At 42.5% G+C, this 15,479-nt stretch overlaps 1 non-coding gene across 1 annotated transcript; it reads right to left on the bottom strand.

The window, feature by feature from the left end:
* Positions 1-502: 502 nt before the first annotated feature.
* On the bottom strand, positions 503-713 carry LOC137778236 (small nucleolar RNA U3). Its single transcript, XR_011076814.1, has one exon. It is a non-coding gene; the product is annotated as a small nucleolar RNA U3 (small nucleolar RNA).
* Positions 714-15,479: the final 14,766 nt, after the last annotated feature.

Genomic DNA, 15,479 nt, shown 5'->3' with positions numbered 1-15,479 from the left:
GTGGACATTCGGTGAGAAGATGTAGGTTCAAAAGTAAAGCAATATTGAGAACTCCCTGGTGGTCCAGTGGTTAGGACTCTGCCCTTTCACTGCTGAGGGCTGAGGTTCAATCCTTGGTCAGGGAACTAAGATCCCCCCCAAAAAAGAAAAAAAAGCAAAGCAGTATCATACACTGTCATATAAAAATAAGCAGAGTGAAAAGAACTGCTTGCCTTATAACGGAAAGGAAATATTTGGTAACATTTTGTAAAGGGTGAGTAGCCATGAAGGAGTTAAACTGTTAACTTTTTTTTTTTTTTTGAAAGCAGGGAGTCCTAACCACTGAACTGCCAGGGAATTCCTAACTTTTTGAGAGTTTTGTTACAATACACACCCGTAATATTACCATAAGAAAATTAAGATAAAAGAATATACCCGATGTCACCCCTTCCCTTTCCTCTTCAGGAAAGGGAACAAACCGTGAGTATGTAGAACAAAACATAAGCAATTACATCAGAAATGAATCCTTCAGCTTGAGTTTTCTCCCTTTTATCCTTCCCAAAGGAAAAAAAGAACAAGCAAGAGCAAGCAGTCGGCCCACCAGGTGGCACTACTGGCCAGCTTCACACTCAGAAAAAAGCACTACAGCTCATTAGAGTTTTTGAAGCCTGACGTTATTTAGAAACACTTCTCTGGTAACATACAATAGAAATGGTCCCTGAAAGTGTAGTCTTAAGCTTCTGCCATTTGCCTTTGTTGAGATTAGGAAGTTTATTCCTATTTTGTTGATGGAGAGATTTCTCCCACTCCCCATCCAACAGTCCTTCAGGAGAATATATTTCTTATAATTACATTCCACAAATTTAACAAAGCACTTTGGAACCCATTAAGTAATATTTCTCAGAGAAAGCATAATTCACAAAGTTCTTAATTAGCTAGTACCATACAACTACCCAATCAGAAGTGATTATCATCCAACTGATAATGGCCTCTACCCCTGTAGCTATTCAACACACAAGAACCAGCTTCCCAGTTGGTGCGGGGCTCCTCTCTGTGATGAGGATACTAGAAAGTTGATGCTACCTATACTGGAATAAACCAGGTATGGCTTAAGTGTAGATTTGGGGTTATTTTTAATCCTGCTTTGTGTCAGGGGTTCAGTGTCAATGGAGATTTTTAATGCTCAAAACAGCAACAATTATGTTGTATCATTGTGCTTCTTAGATATCTAAGTGGAAGTGGTGAGTTGGCAGTCCCAGGTACAATAAAATCATCTGAGCTAGAGATAGGGTCCTTGTATGGCTATTAGCATAAATGATGCCGTCTTGGGCCCATAGAGTTCCTCCTGTCCTTCCACTGACCCTACCCAGGACTGTACTATGTGGCAAATCACTTCTCTGTTATCAAGGGCTTTGTAGTTAATACATATTATTTAATAATCATTAGGACCAGGTTGCCTCGATGCTCTGTTAGTCCCCAAACAATAATGAAGACCTTTGCTGATGTAGTCCTGGCACCCATGAGACTAGTTACCCATTCATAAATGTTGACTTGGGAATGCATATCCTGTTTCCAAGCACGTACCCCCATACCCTAGGTTAACTATAAAATTGTCCCAATGGCCCTTTGGTGGTGCAGAGTGCATTTGTTAATGCTTTCGGATCGACATCTGCCTGATCCCACCCGGTGAGTACGTTACCCTATAGTAAACTGATCCATTGATTATATGGAGCTGCCTGCCTCGTTTTTCAATCTCAAGATGCCTTCTCAGTTTGGTGGGCACTTTTTGTTCCCTCCCTCCACCAGCCCTCTTCTGAGGAAATACAAATAAATACAGGCATTAGAGTAATATTAATTGAGATATTAATTGATGTTTTTCTCCTCTGTGTATTTTCCTTTATTTATTTATTTATTTTTTCTGAACTTTCCCTCAACCATCTCCATCCCAGAAGTTGGTCCAGTTTAATTGTCTCAGGGAAGAAGAGCAAGAGCAGAAAACATCCTGCTAGTCTCTGGCTAAAGCTCAAATTCACTAAGGAGATTAAGTGAGATGTCTCTGAGGGTAAACACCACAATAGAGGGAGTGCCTTTAAACCTAAAACCATAATTAAGAGTTCCTTTGGGTGGGGTGGGGCTGGGAGGAAGTTGGGAGTCCGAAGAGTAGGAAGATTCCAGAAAGGAATGGTTATAGCCTCCCAGTGGTTGTTCCCAATTCTGAAGCCCAGAGCATTGGATGGGTCCTGAAGAGAGGGTCTATGCATGATGCTAACTGAGCAGAGTTCTTGGGTGAGTGGGGAGAGCAAAGGGCATTCAGACTCCAGAGAGATCTTAGAGGACCCGAGGCCAGTGAACAAGCAGTGATATCAGAGAGATGGCACAGAGGAGGCAGAGAGCTGTGGGGTGGGGCAGGGATGAACCAAAATATATTGGAATTAAATTTCCACTCTTCCTATGGAAAGTGGCATTCCTGGTGGTCGTGGGGCTCCAAATAGAAATTGAAGTAAATCTAGATGAAGTTATATTTCATTTATATGAGTCTGAGGACAGAGATTCCTCCCTGAAACACAGATGTATCTTGTTTTCTTATCAATACTACACAGTAATACAGAAATTAATACTGCACAGTAATACAGCAGAAATGAAGAGGAGGAGAAAGAATCTTGAGACAGTGATGAGAGAGAACAGATAGCCGTAATGACCAATTTGATGTGGGGGGTAAAGGAGAAGGAGGCAGCATCTGCAATGAGCCCCAGGTTTCTTGCTTGGGGCTTTGGGGATAGAAGTTGGGGCCATTTACTAGGACATGGAACACATGAGCAAGAGAGTCTTTGTGAGCCTGGGAGACTTGGGGAAGTCACATAATTCTCTCTCTTACTCTGTGGCCTCATCTCTAAAATGGGGGCAGTGCTTCATACCACAGGGCCCCGCTCATTTCACAAAGACCTGTTAGAGTGCTGTGGGCTAGAGTTGATAACTGAAATGCTAGCAGTTGAGAAATACAACAGTTGACGGAGGACATTAGACCAGAAGGAAACTTAAAGAACTAAATGTTCCCCATCTCTCTAAGTGAATAGATCAGAGCCAGAGACATCCCTTCTAGTTTGACACTGCTACTTAGTATCCACATCATGGCCCACCTTTACTGGGCCTCCGTCCCCTGTAAAATGAGGACCACAATGTGGTCCCACCTCTAAGCAGGGGCAGGACGTGAGGAGGGAAGGAGGAGGGACTTCAGATGATGGTTACTACTGATTGATCTGTCTTCAGAAGCATGGCAGCAGCATGCAGGATGAGTATGGAGCCAGGTCAGTGCCCAGAGAAGACTGGATGCTGAAGAAGGACAGAAGCAGGAGGGACATGAGATGTGGGGGAGGAGTTGGTGACTTGCAGATGGCTGGGGAATTGTTGTGGGGGAGGGAGAGCAGAGAACATCTGTGACCTAGGAGAATCAGGGTGGTTCAGACCTGGGACTGCCACATCAGCCCCCTCCCTGGGCCCTGGAGAGCATTACCAGGCTTAAGGCAGCCCCAGGATGGCAGAGCTGGGCAGAGGATTCATAATGCAGGTCCTCACCACAGGGTCCTCAGTGTAGAGAGGAAAAGAGAAAGAGAGGAGATCATTGGCTTCAACAATCTCTGAACTTAACAACACCCATTCTGGTCCTGAACTACTTCCTCTTCTGGCTAAATGTCACAGTGGAGGTACTAGACTTTTCTTCCAAACGACTGGCAGGCCCTTGAGGGTAGGGACTCTAGTTACTCCTCCTCCTCTGGCTTCCAAAGCCCCAGCAAGGCATGGCAAAGAGAGAGTGCCATGTAAAGATTCAAGTCTCACTCAAATAGTTAGAAAGTCTAGTTTGTGCAATAATAGAAATTCAGGAGGGAGGGGCAGTCACAGAAAGTTGAAAAAAAGTGGTGGTTTTCTCATATAATGCACGTCCTTGAGGAAAAGGGCTGACCTCAATCCTGAGACACTGCTGCACCTTTGTAATGATTCATGGAAGGAAAACAGCTATCAAAAATGCTGTTTAGAAGGAGGTCAAGATGGTGGAGGAGTAGGAAGAGGTGGAGTTCATCTCTCCCCACAAATGCGTCAAGAATACATCTACAAAGGGAACGATTCTCACAGCGCACCAGCTGAACACTAGCAGAGGACCTCGAACACCTAAAATGACATGAAAGATCCCTGTATAACTGGGTAGGATGAAAGAAAGAAGGGAAAAAGAAGAGAAGAGGAAGCAGGACAGGACCGGTTCCCAGGGGTGGGGATAGCTGAAGGAGAGGAGAGGTTCCTGCATCCATGGAAGTCTCCTCACTGGTGGTGAGATCAATTGGGACAGAAGGGGAGGTTTGGGGGCTATCAGAGGAGAGTGCAGCAACTGGGCTGTGGCAGGCAGGACACAGTGAGACTTACACAGACAGTCCGTGCCACAGCCCTGCACATCCCAGCCTGAAACATGTGTCTGCCAGTGCAGACGGGGGCTGGGTGCTGGAACCTGGGGTTTGGAGAGCAAACCCGGGAAGAGGACTGTTGTTGGCTGCAAGGAGAAGGCCTGAGGGGATGGGAGTGAGGAAGTCTGCAACCAGGAATGCTTGTGGAGGAAACCTGGACTGCCATAGAAACAAAGCACCATTGTTAAGTGACACACAAGGGGCAAGGCTGCCATTGCAGCCTCTCTCCCTATGCACTGGCCCTGCCTCCCTGGACACTGGGAGGGGCCCCCACTGGGGCTGGCTCTCTTGCGCCTGCAACCTCTGGCTCCCTTACACAACTTGTCAGCACCAGGGCTGGCTCTCTCATGCCTGTGGCCAGGCACAAGGAAGGGCCCCTGCTGGGGCCGACTCTCTTTTACCTGGGGCTCCCAGCTCCCATGTGCACCCATTGCTGCCTAGGATCCCATTACCCCATCCACGATGCCACCTCCACACACCCTCTACACCAGGGTAGACTTGTGTCTCCAGAGCAGCCTTGGGAGCAGACTCTGTGGGTGGCCCACACGTAAAGATGGAGCTGCAACCACAGCTGAGCTCCAGGGGGACATACAACTAAGGAAAAAAAGCTCAAATCTCTCTTTGCTGCTGTGCAAACCACGAATTGACACCCCTGCAACTGGCTTCGTAAACTCAGTGCCTACAGACATCTGAATGAACAACAAGTGCTCCTGAAGCCAAGACGGTTCTGGCTTTAGCAGCTGTAGACTTTGTGGGCATACACACATGGGGGTTGGGCCAGGCTAGAGTCTGAGTTGCCCCAGTAGCACCCACAGTGGGTCCAGATCCATGATTACTGCAATCCTGGGACCAACTTCAGTGAATCTGTGCTGGTGGACTGGTGAAAACGTCTGAGAGACACCAGGGCCAACTGCTAACATACTCAGAGTTGAGGTGTAGCCAAGAGCAGTGTTAACAACAGTGTAATCTGAGAGCTCGCACAAAGGGTGAAAGGTGACACAACAGAGAATACCTACAGATGAACAGCTCCAGAAGAGGAATACTCAGTCACTTCCCTCCTAGTGTGAGTGATTAATCCCACCTAGCTTGCATCACAGATCAGAAACACAGTGAAGAAACAGATTAGGGGGCCTCTACTCCAACAACTAGGGGGCAGAACACGCCCCTGAAGGGCAATGAGAACCACAGAGCAAAAGGGAGGCCCTGCTCAATATCCAGGGCAGGCCCTGGTCACCACACAAGTCAAACCCCCTATCAAGGGGATAATGGCACAAGCCTCTGAACCAACCTCACTCACCAAGGGGCAGACAACAGAAACAAGAGGAACTATGATCCTGCCACCTGTGCAAAGGAGACCACAAACACCATAAGTTAGACAAAATGAGATGACAGAGAAATATGTTGCAGATGAAGGAACAAGATAAAAACCTACAAGAGCAACTAAATGAAGAGAAAATAGGCAATCTACCTGAAAAGGAATTCAGAGTAATGATAGTAAAGATGATCCAAGATGTCAGAAAAATAATGAAGGTATGGATCAAGAAGATACAAGAAATGTTTAACAAAGACTTAGAAGAACTAAAGAACAAACAGAGAGGAACAATACAATAACTAAAATGAAAAATATACTGGAAGAAATCAATAGCAGAATAACTGAGGCAGAAGAAAGGATAAGTGAGCTGGAAGACAGAATGGTGGAAATCACTGCTGTGGAACAGAATAAAGAAAAAAGAATGAAAAGAAATGAGGACTGTCTCAGAGACCTCGGGGGCAACATTAAACACACAACATTCCAATTATAGGGGTCCCAGAAGACGAAGAGAAAAAGAAAGGCCTGAGAAAATGTTTGAAGAGATTATAGCCAAAAACTTCTGTAACATGGGAAAGGAAATAGTCACCCAAGTCCAGGAACCACAGAGAGTCCCATACAGGATAAACCCAAGGATAAACATGCTGAGACACATAGTAATCAAACTAACAAAAATTAAATACAAAGACAAAACATTAAAAGCAACAAGGGAAAAGCAACAAATAACATATAAGGGAATCCCCATAAGGTTATCAGCTGATTTTTCAGCAGAAACTCTGCAGACCAGAAGGGAGTGGCATGATGTATTTAAAGTGATGAAAGGGAAAAAAATACAACCAAGAATACTCTACCCAGCAAGCCTCTCATTCAGATTCAACAGAGAAATCAAAAGTTTTACAGACAAGTAAAAGCTAAGAGACTTCAGGACCACCAAACCAGCTTTATGACGAATGAAACAGTAACTTCTCTAGGCAGAGAAACAAAAACAGGCCACAAGTAGAAACAAGAAAATCACAAATGGGAAAGCTCACTGGTGAAAGCAAACATACAATAACAGCAGGAAATCATCCATACACAAATATGATATCAAAACCAGCAACAGTAAGAAGACAAGAGTACAAATGCAGGAAATGGGAACTGCATTTGAAATTAAGAGACCAGCAACTTAAAGCAACCTTGTATACATATAGACTGCTATATCAAAACCTCATGGGAAATGCAAACCAAAAAACTACAATAGATACATACACAAAAAAGAAAAACCAACCCAAACACAACACTAAAGACGGTCATCAAACCAAAAGAGAAGAGAACAAAGAACAAAAGAGGAAGGGAAGAAAAAAGACCTACAAAAACAAACCCAAAACAACTAAGAATATGGCAATAGGAACATACATATTGATAATTACCTTAAATGTAAATTGATTAAATGCTCCAACCAAAAGACATAGACTGGCTGAATGGATACAAAAACAAGACCCATATACATGCTCTCTACAAGAGACCCACTTCAGACCTAGGGACACATACAGACTGAAAGTGAGGGTATAGACACATATATTCCACACAAATGGAAATCAAAAGAAAGCTGGAGGAGCAATACTCATATCAGATAAAATAGACTTTAAAATGAAGACTATTACAAGAGACAAAGTAGGACACTACATAATGATCAAGGGATCAATCCAAGAAGAAGATATAACAATTGTAAATATTTATGCACCCAACATAGGAGCACCTCAATACATAAGGCAAATGCTAACAGCCATAAAAGGGGAAATCGACAGTAACACAATAATAATAGGGGACTTTAACACCCCACTTTCACCAATGGACAGATCATCCAAAATGAAAATAAATAAGGAATCACAATTTCTAAATGACACATTAGACCAGATGGACCTAATTTATATTTATAGGACGTTCCATCCAAAAACAACAGAATACACTTTCTTCTCAAGTGCACATGAAATGTTCTCCAGGATAGATCACACAGTGGGTCACAAATCAAGCCTTGGTAAATTTAAGAAAATTGAAATCGTATCAAGCATCTTTTCCGACCACAATGCTATGAGATTAGAAATCAATTACAGGCAAAAAAAAAAAAAAAAAAAAAAAAAAACCATGTAAAAAACAGAAACACACAGAAGCTAAACAATATGTTACTAGATAACCACTGGATCACTGAAGAAATCAAAGAGGAAATCAAAAAATACCTAGAGACAAATGACAACGAAAACACGACAATCCAAAACCTATGGGATGCAGCAAAAGCAGTTCTAGGAGGGACGTTTATACCAATACAAGCCTACCTCAGGAAACAAGAAAAATCTCAAATAAACAATCTAACCTTACACCTAAAGGAACTAGAGAAAGAAGAACAAACAAAACCCAAAGTTAGTAGAAGGAAAGAAATCATAAATATCAGAGAAGAAATAAATGAAACAGAAACAAAAAAAAATAGCAAAGATGAATAAAACTAAAAGCTGGTTCTTTGAGAAGATAAACAAAATTGATAACCTTTAGCCAGATTCATCACGAAAAAAAGGGAGGGGACTCAAATCAATAAAATGAGAAATGAAAAATGAGAAGTTACAACTGACACCACAAAAATACGAAGGATCATAAAAGACTACTACAAGCAACTATATGCCAATAAAATGGACAACCTAGAAGATACGGATGAATTCTTAGAAAAGTACAACCTTCCAAGACTGAACCAGTAGGAAATAGAAAATAAGAACAGACTAACCACAAGTATTGAAATTGAAGCTGTTATCAAAAAACTTCCAACAAACAAAAGTCCAGGACCAGATGGCTTCACAGGCGAATTCTATCAAACATTTAGAGAAGAGGTAACACCTATCCTTCTGAAACTATTCCAAAAAATTGCAGATGAAGGAACACTCCCAAGCTCATTCTATGAGGCCACCATCGCCCTGATACCAAAACCAGACAAAGATATCACACAAAAAGGAAAATTACATGCCAACATCACTGATGAACATAGATGCAAAAATCCTCAACAAAACATTAGCAAACTGAATCCAGGATCATACACCATGATCAAGTGGGATTTATCCCAGGGATGCAAGGATTCTTCAACATTTGTAAATCAATCAATGTGATACACCACATTAACAAACTGAAGAATAAATACCATACGATCATTTCAATAGATACAGAAAAAGCTTTTGACAAAATTCAACACCGATTTATGATAAAAACTCACCAGAAAGTGGGCATAGAGGAAACCTACCTCACCATAATAAAGGCCATATACGACAAACCCACAGCAAACATCATTCTTAACAGTGAAGAACTGAAAGCATTTCCTCTAAGATCAGGAAAAAAACAAGGATGTCCACTCTTGCCACTTTTATTCAACATCATTTTTGAAGTCCTAGCCAGAGCAATCAGAAAAGAAATAAAATGAACCCATATTGGAAAAGAAGATATAAAACTGTCACTGTTTGCAGATGATATGATATTGGGTTGACCAAAAAGTTCATTTCATAAGTTGTTATGGAAAAACCCGAATGAACTTTTTGGCTAACCCAATACTATACATGGAAAATCCTAATGATGCTACCAGAAAACTACTAGAGCTCATCAGTGAATTCAGTAAAGTCACAGGATACAAAATTAATACACAGAAATCTCTTACATTCCTATACACTAACAACAAAAGATCAGAAAGAGAAATTAAGGAAAGAATCCCATTTATCATCACATCAAAAATAATAAAATAACTAGGAATAAAGCTACCTAAGGAGGCAAAAGACCGGTACTCAGAAAACTATAAGATACTGATGAAAGAAGTCAAAGATGATGCAAACAGATGGAGAGATATGCCATGTTCTTGGAATGGAAGAATCAATATTGGGAAAATGACTGTACTACCCAAAGCAATCTACAGATTCAGTGCAATCCCTATCAAACTACCAATAGCATTTTTCACAGAACTAGAACAAAAAATTTCACAATTTGTGTGGAAACACAGAAGACCCCAAAGAACCAAAGTAATCTTGAGAAAGAAAAACGGAGCTGGAGGAATCAGGCTCTGTGACTTCAGACTATACTACAAAGCTACAGTCATCAAAACAGTATGGTACTGGCACAAAAACAGAAATATAGATCAATGGAACAGGATAGAAAGTCCAGAGATAAACCCACACATCTATGGTCACCTGATCTATGACAAAGGAGGCAAGAATACATAATGGAGAAAAGACAGTCTCTTCAATAAGTGATGCTGGCGAAACTGGGCAGCTACATGGAAAAGAATGAAATTAAAACATTCTCTAATCCCATATGCAAAAATCAACTCAAAATGGATTAAAGACCTAAATTTAAGATCAGATACTATAAAACTCTTAGGGGGAAACATAGGCAGAACACTCTGTGACATAAATTGCAGAAAGATCTTTTTTTGATCCACCTCCTAGGTAATGAAAATAAAAACAAAAATAAACAAATGGAACCTAATTAAACTTAAAAGCTTTTGCACGGCAAAGGAAAGAATAAACATAATGAAAAGAAAACCCACAGAATGGGAGAAAATATTTGCAAATGAATCAACTGATAATCTCCAAAATATACAAACAGCTCATGCAGCTCAATATCAAAAAAACAAACAACCCAATTAAAAATTGGGTGGAAGATCTAAAGAGACATTTCTCCAAAAAAGACATACAGATGGCCAAGAGGCACATGAAAAGATGTTCAACATCACTCATTATTCTAGAAATGCAAATCAATACTACAGTAACGTATCACCTCACATCAGTTAGAATGGCCATCATCAAAATCTACAAACAATAAATGCTGGAGAGGGTGTGGAGAAAAGGGAACCTTCCTACACTGTTGGTGGGAATGTAAACTGGTACAGCCACTATGGAGAACAGTATGGAGATTCCTTTAAAAACTAAAAATAGAGCTCCTATATGATCCAGCAATCCCCCTCCTGGGCATATATCTGAAGAAAACCATAATTCTAAAAGATACTTGCCTCCCAATGTTCATTGTAGCACTATTTACAATAGCCAGGACATGGAAGCAACTTAAATATTCATAAACAGAGGAATGGATAAAGAAGATGTGGTACATATATACCATGGAATATTACTTAGCAATAAAAAACAACAAAATAATGCCATTTGCAGCAACATGGATTGACATAGAGAATGTTATACTGGGTGAAGTAAGTCAGACAGAGAAAGACAAATATGATATCGCTGATATGTGAAATCTAAAAAAATGGTACAAATGAACCTATTTACAAAACAGAAATTTGAGTCACAGATGTAGAAAACAAACTTATGGTTACCAAGGAGGCAAGGAGGTGGAGGGATAAATTGGGAGATTGGGATTGACATATACACACTACTATATATAAAAGATAACTAATAAGAACCTACTGTATAGCACAGAGAATTCTATTTGGTGTTCTGTAATGACTTATATGGGAATGGAGATGGAGTCTAGAAGAGAGTGGAGATTTATATATATATATATATATATATATATATATATAAAACTAAATCACTTTGCTGTACAGCAGAACCAACATAACATTGTAAATCAACTATACTCCAATAAAAAAATTAATTAAAAAATTCAGAACCGAAATTAGCATTCAATCTTGTCCCATCTTCCTACCTGCAGCAGAAGGTAGGTGAAAATAACCTACTGTCTTACAGGCCCAGGGTGTCAGCTTCTTGCGCTCTCTCCTCATGTTTCCCCAACCCCCTATAGAAGGTTGGCGACTGGACTGGACACAAGTAATTAGGAGACAAGGACAGGGTCTTCTGCCATGGGACCTGTGTCTAACATAGCCTCCTCGAGAAGCAGATATCTGAAGCTGAGTCTTTCCCTTGTGGTACATTTATGGTCTCTTCAGACACCCCCTGCCAGTCCCTCTGACCATAGGTCTTGTGACATGGGCAGTGCCTTCTGTCCCTTTGGATGTCATTCCCCTGAGTCCCTGGTTTGCTCACGACCCATTCTTCATTGAATCTCACTGTTGGGATCCCCTCAACCTCCAAGACTCTGCTCTCAGGCAGGGCTTAAAACCTCTTCAGTCAGGTTCTTCTGCCTTTTCACGGTCTGTGAAACACTCACACATCCTTACTCTGACAAATTCTGGGAAAACAGTCCAGTTCTGAGGCAGCATCTTTTATCCTGCTGCCCAGGCTGCCTTAGCTATATCAACATTTCCTGTACCCTCCCCTCCCTGCCTTTGGGAACACAGTGCAAGATCTTCTACTGCAACCACAGAAGCCCCCTTCAATAAGTTTGAGGGGGAAGAGGCTGCCTCTGGACACTCCTCAAAAGGGAGTAGGGACTTGGCAACAGCACCCTACAAATAAATCTTTGTGAAACTCCCTGCTCCCCTCCTCTCTAGATACAGACTCTTCTATATTCTCAAGTAGGGGACAGTGCTTGAGGATCATAGAATCAGATCTTGGAAACTTCCTTTGTGAATTCTGCACATTGTGAGCTGACCCACCTTCAACCTTGCTCAGGCTTCAGTTGAGACTGAGGCAGGAAAAGTCCCATCTAACAAGTCTGTGACATAAAGCTCTAGTAGGATGAGGTGTCAATTCAGAGATTCTCAATTCACTCACTCATTTACTCACTCCCTCATCACTCACACAGCACCTGTTCTTTGAGTCAGGAAGCTGGAAACAGTCCAGGGACTGTCAAGATTAACTGGACAGTCAAGCAGCCCTTATTGCATTCAATTTGGATTGTCTCTAAGTCAACAGTTTTTAGTGAGGCTACTGACTGGGACTAAATTCAGCAGCAATATGGAAGTGGTCAAAATTGCTCCACAAACTTGGGGTGCAAAGGTGGGCATATCTCTCTCATTTTCCCAGTTGCATAGCAAGTAACCTCCATCTACTCAGCCGAAAATCAGCCTTTCCTTGAGGTCGCCCTTCTCACCTGTCCGAGATGATCTGAGAAGGTCCAGGATGTATGATGGAGAGAACACTGGGATCTGCTGTGTCCGCTACTGCCGCTGCTCAATGCTGCCATATGGTGGCGCCGTTGAAAGTCCTTCAGCCTTCCACAAAGGGGCTTTTGTCCTTGTCCCCACACAGCGGCTCAGGTTCTCTGAAGGAGAATAACCCCATTCCCTCAAGCGGTAACTTCAGCCGGGGTGACCGCCACACACCAACTAGAGCTCACGAGGTTGCAGCTTAGCTGAGATCTGCTGCCAGTTTTTTTTCATAGCCCCCATCCAGGTGCCAACTGGTTCATGGATCCCCAGGGCAACACAGGCTCCCAGGAATCCCTGTGAGCCTTTGTTTTCAACTCAAAACACAAAGTGTCCTGTTATCACCTCCTCTTCCTGAACAACTGGGCTAATTGCCAATCATCTAGAGTTCTGAAAAAAAGTACTCTCAATAACTTGCTAGGGAATTCCAGGATGCCCTTGTAACAGGGAAGAGGCAAATCTGACTTCATGTTGGATCTGTTTCTTTTATTTTAACCTTTGCTTCCTGTTGCTTTTGTTCACTAAAAGGATACTGTCTATACAAAATGGCCTGCCTCAGGGAACCCTGCCCCTCTGCCTGAATGTTAAACCAAAGTGCCTTTGTTCAGGGGAACATCCTGACCCTGTCCACCTGTGGATGGATGCAAGGAAGAAGAAATTAACACATCCCCTCCCCAAGGCTGGCCATTCCAGGGGACATTTGTAAATCTTATGGCCTTTTTACTTTACTTCCTCATCTCCTCCCCCTCTCTCTGTTCTGTAAAAGAAACTGGCATCCAAACCTGATAACTGTTTTTTTTGCAGATATTAGTCTGCCATCTTCTCGGTCTGCCAACTTTCCAAATAAAGTCATATTCCTTGCCTCAACACCTCGTCTCCTGATTTATTGGCTTGTTGTGCAGAGAGCAGAGCAAACTTGGACTCGGTAACACCCTGTCTCTTCCCTTCCCCTTCCCTCCACCTCATGTTAGCAGCCCAAGGAGGCCAAATTGGTTTTCTGTCAAAATCTACAGGCCAAGAAGAAGTTGGCACTTTTCTCACTTAATAAAGGGGCTACAAATGTAATCTTTTAATCTTCCTTAGGCATCCCTCAAAGTAAGGGGTGTCTCAAAGTCACTCTGCCTCAAAGTAAAAGCATGTCTCACATGTTTTAAGATCTGGAACTGTCCATGGCCCTCACCTTCAGAGCAGACCTCTGGGAGTGCATTTGAAAATAGTGCCACAGTCTGACCCCTCTGACTGAAGGAAGTGATTTCAGATTCCAAGGGCTTGTTCGTGCAAGTTTAGAAACTTTTAAAGTTTCTAAGAACAAAGGTTAGTCTCCATGGAGATGCAGAGTGGGGAACCCAGTGTTTCTGTTGCAGGGATGGAGATCATGGAGTGCTGGATGTCACACTAGTGACTAAGCCACATCTCACCTTTAGTGAGTTGGAGCCAGGCACTGAGGGGAGCAGAGGTGAGAGGGTGAGGCAGTACATCCCACAATCTGGGATAACGACAGTTAACATCTTTGAACATGGCCTATATGCAAAGCATTTTGGGGGTTACTTTGCATATGTTAATTCTAATCTTCATGATCACTCTATTTGGTAGATATTTATTACCCCCATTTTGCAGATGAGGAAAGTGTGACTCAGAGAAATAATCAGTCCAGTGTCACACAGCTAGTTGTGGAGTTGGGATTCAAACCCAATTCTTAGGACTCTACAACTCATTCTCTTCCCATTATCCTATGTTGGCTCTCAAGAATAGTGTCCAACTTGGAAGATGGATGGCAAGGAGAAGGTGGCTGGGAATGGATCTTGCCATATTGCAGGGTTCCTTGTGAGATTTAAAGTTTAGAAAAATTATAGTTTTGCCTGTGAGTCAATGATGAAAGTTATTCTGACCCACAGTCCCTGGCAGAAAGAGTGGTGGAAGCCAAGGGCACAGAACAAATGTGACCACTTCTTTTCCTTGGTAGTGGGTGGGCTTCTTGTTAATCTGGCATACTCTTTCATGTCTCTGTGCCTTTGCCCTCACTGCTCCTCTGCCTGGAGTTACCTTCAACCCCTGCCTTGCTCAGCTTGGGGAAAGTCTGACAATCTCCTCTGCAGCAGAAGGCTTTCTTTTCCTGGTGCATCCCCCAATACACAGGTAGAATTAGGCACTCTCTCATCTGTGTCCCCATTGTTCTTGTGCAGGCACTAGTACAGCATGCATTATTCAAAGCACAGTCATTGTTTAGGCCTAGGGCTAAACATGATGGCAGGGGAGTTATTTTTTACACAAGACAAAAACAGATGCCAGGAATGCTCAGAGCCCCAACCATTCAAGACCAGGGAGATATGAAGGGAGTCTGCATGGCCCAAAGGCAGACATGGTTAGGGGGTGAAGCTAGAGCCAGGAACCAGGAACCTGGAGAGGGTGACAGAAACAAGTGCTAGCAAGTCAAGCTGGAAGGTGCAGTATCTAGTGAGGGGCCTTCATGTAGATGGTTTGTCCTCAGTAAGCAGGTGATGAATCAGAGGAACCAGTAATGATGAACAGCCTTTCTTAAGCCAAACCTGAGGCTGTATTTGTCACAGGCAGTTGCTGCAATCAGGAATGAAGTCATAATTCTCCCAAGAATTCATCATGCTCCTGGAACTTTCCTCTGTGTTTCCCAGCTGACTTCCCCACAGGTTTGACCAAAGACCTGGACCACTTGAATTGGTAAACCGCACCAACCATACTGGCCAGCCACACTCTGAGCAAC

The sequence above is a fragment of the Eschrichtius robustus genome, chromosome 15, assembly GCF_028021215.1.
Source record: "Eschrichtius robustus isolate mEscRob2 chromosome 15, mEscRob2.pri, whole genome shotgun sequence".
NCBI classification, from domain to species: domain Eukaryota; kingdom Metazoa; phylum Chordata; class Mammalia; order Artiodactyla; family Eschrichtiidae; genus Eschrichtius; species Eschrichtius robustus.
The sequence above is the reverse complement of the archived record's forward strand: the minus strand, read 5'-3'. Positions and strand labels throughout refer to the sequence as shown.